At 42.8% G+C, this 3,437-nt stretch overlaps 1 non-coding gene across 1 annotated transcript; it reads left to right on the top strand.

Moving 5' to 3' along the window:
- The first annotated feature begins 1,943 nt into the window (after positions 1-1,943).
- On the top strand, positions 1,944-2,006 carry LOC112426818 (U7 small nuclear RNA). The gene has a single exon (XR_003018222.1). It is a non-coding gene; the product is annotated as a U7 small nuclear RNA (small nuclear RNA).
- The last annotated feature ends 1,431 nt before the right edge of the window (positions 2,007-3,437 follow it).

A 3,437-nucleotide genomic window follows, 5' to 3' on the forward strand; every position in this document is an offset into this window, starting at 1 on the left:
TGTTTCGTAAAAAGACTGTTGAATATTCCAGAATGTGTGTTCTATTAGGAATGTGATAATTGCAACCATGTGTGATGTGGCAGTTCTTTCACCTGATGAGAGGACCTGGGAGAACAAAGACAGCTAGGAAGTTCATGTGTATTTGTTATACAAATTAATACAAACTAATTGTATTAATTGTTGCTTACTAATTAAGCAAATTCCTAACATTCTGTCTCACCCAACACTGGGCTGAGATGTAGTCATCTGTGCCTCTTGACGTTTGTCCTGTGGTGTCTTTTTCTCAGTGAGGAAGGCAGTTACTGTTTTATGAAAATGTCTAAAATGGTCACATTTTAGATGTCCTCATACAGCAGGGGAAATCTCATTTGTTTGAACACCTCTGCCCAGTCCTTCCTTGTAAGCCCCAAATGGTGCCTTGGCCTTCCCCTTGATGGATTCATTGTGTTGATTTAAGCCAATGTGGCAGAAAATCTGATGTCATCTGCAGCTGCTACACTGAGATTCAAAGAAGCAGCCATTAACCCTTACAAAGATCCACATGACGGCACTATGGCCTTTCCAATATTCTGTGTGTCAATAACCATCGTGTGAGTCAGATTTCTGTATTGTCTTTAACATTTATTGGGCATTGGCAAAGGAGCTTTTAGCTCTTGCGTACGTTTAATAAATACACTTTTACTGAGGCCCTGCAATGTGCCAGGCAAGTATGTAAACTTAGCTATGTCTGTAGTCTCCCTCATCTCTAGGTGCCTTAGGAATCCCCCAGGCTTTAGGAAACCTTTTGGTCCATGAGCCCCGGGGAAGGAATTTCGCTTCTAGGAAAGGCACTGGGAACCCTTGATGTGCCCCTGCCGGGAAGCTCTCTCTCACACTCCCGCCGAGAGCCCTCCCAGGATGCGAGGAGGAGGATTCTGGCATGGACAGTGATGCCATGGGGCAGTTGCTGTGGTAACAGGAGTCCTCATGCTGTTGGAGTAGGGTCTGGGGGTCCTTAGGACTCTTTTTTTTTTTTTTTTTTTTTAAGACGAAGTCTTGCTCTTTCACCCAGGCTGGAGTGCAGTGGGGTGATCTCGGCTCACTGCAAGCTCCGCCTCCCAGGTTCACGCCATTCTCCTGCCTCAGCCTCCCAAGTAGCTGGGACTACAGGCGCCCTGTACCACGCCCGGCTAATTTTTTTGTATTTTTAGTAGAGACGGGGTTTCACCGTGTTAGCCAGGATGGTCTCGATCTCCTGACCTTGTGATCCGCCCGTCTCGGCCTCCCAAAGTGCTGGGATTACCGGCGTGAGCCACCAAGCCCGGCCAGGACTCATTCTTAGAGGTCAGGAGGAGGCCCCCAAGCCTGATCTCTTATATTGAAGTTTTTGGATACCCTCAATGGCTACTTTTTTTTTCTCCCATACTAAAGGCAATTCTGAAATTTATTTCAATTTTAGGAATTAACATTTTATTGGATGGGTATAGTGGCCTATGCTTGTAATCCCAGCATTTTGGGAGGCCAAGGTGGGAAGATCACTTAAGCCCAGAAGTTTGAGACCAGCCTGGGCAACATAGGAGACCTTATCTCTACAAAAAAAAAAAAAAAAAAAAAAAAAAAAAAAAAAAAAATTAGATGGAATCTTTCAGTTTTTTTTTGTTTTTTTGTTTTTTTGTTTTTTTTTTGAGACAGTCTTGCTCTGTTGCCTGGGCTGGGGTGCAGTGATGTGATCTCAGCTCACTGCAACCTCCGAACCTCCACCTCCCGGGTTCAAGTGATTCTTTTGCCTCAGCCTCCGGAGTAGCAGGGATTATAGGCATGTGCCACCATGCCCAGCAAATTTTTTATAGTTTTAGTAGAGATGGGGTTTCACCGTGTTAGCCAGGGTGGTCTCGATCTCCTGACCTCACGATCTGCCCACCTCAGCCTCCCAAAGTGCTGGGATTACAGGTGTGAGCCACTATGCCTGGCCTCAGTTCTTTTAAAATTTGTCTAGCAGGCTTTCCAGTCTTCACTGGAAAGCCCCCTAAAGAAAAGATTTAGTAGGGCATAGTGGTGCTTGCTTGTAGTACCAACTACTCAGGATGCTAAGGTGAGATCTTTGAGCCCCGGGAGGTTGAGGATACAGTGAGCTAGGATTGCACACCTGCGCTCCTGCCTGGGAGAGAGATACCCTGTCTCTAGAAAACAAATTATTTAAAAAAAAAGAAAAAGAAAAGAAAAAACGCCAAACCATTTTATTGACTGCAGTTAGAAATTCAAAAATCTAGATCCTTCTTATGTTTTAAGTTGAATTTAAGAATCCTATTCTAGCTATCATACTAGCATGTTTCAACAATCAAGTTTAAGGGGACTTTGAATTATGTTTGTTCCAATTCATAAACTTAGTTAATTGAACTCCTTTATGTATTTTAAACTGCACTTATAAATTTAACACATTATATTTCCTTTTTCAGTACCTAAATGATCTGACAAAGTTTTTAAGCATTTAAGTAGTTTTTACAAATATAATAAACATATAAATATTGTGGACCTTAAGTGCTTTTTAAATGTTTCAGTAGTGTATAAGCACTTGGTAAGATTTCAACTTAACATCATAAGCCTAAATCACTTATCAACTACACATTCTGAACTGGAATTATAAAGCTGAACTGTTATTCTAATTGGCTATATTATCTTAAACATTGTAAAGTTTTAAAACACCAAATGTATCAGCTGAGTTCCTAACACAAAAATATTTGCCTTTAATTTTATTTTTTGATTTTTTTTAGACAGAGTCTCGCTCTGTTGTCCAGGCTGGAGGGCAGTGGCATAATCTCAGCTCACTACAACCTCTGCCTCCTGGGTTCAAGCAATTCTCCTGCCACAGCCTCCCGACTAGCTGGGATTACAGGCGCACCACTATACCCGGCTAATTTTGTATTTTTAGTAGAGATGGGGTTTCACCATGTTGGCCAGGCTGGTCTCAAATTCCTGACCTCAAGTGATCCACCAGCCTTGGCCTCCCAGAGTGCTGGGATCACTGGCATGAGCCACAGCTCCCGCCCGCAATTTTTATACTAGATTCTTATACTAGATTCTAAATCTTCCTAGGATTGAAAGGTGTTGACCCATTACACAAACTGTTGTGTGCTTAGAGCAAGTTTGGGAATATGTTCTCAGACTTGACTGATGAAGGTGGGAGAGTTCAGCGGGCACCCTGCGAGCATTCCTGCTGTACATCCTGATGGGGCACGTAGAGCCCTAGGAACAGTGCATGGCAGGGACCCTGACTCAAGGTGCTCCCACATGGTGGACATCCATGGTGTACTTGAAGAAGCCTGACATGTCCACAGAGGTCATTACATTGTATTTTGTATTTCTTTGGCTCCTAAGGTGATAGAAATGTCTTTTTCATCTAATTCCAAAGGACATTTGAATTGAACTTAAATCTGCATCCTTTCTCACAGAATGTTTCT

The sequence above is a fragment of the Macaca nemestrina genome, chromosome 5 (assembly GCF_043159975.1).
Source record: "Macaca nemestrina isolate mMacNem1 chromosome 5, mMacNem.hap1, whole genome shotgun sequence".
Classification (NCBI taxonomy): Eukaryota; Metazoa; Chordata; class Mammalia; order Primates; family Cercopithecidae; genus Macaca; species Macaca nemestrina.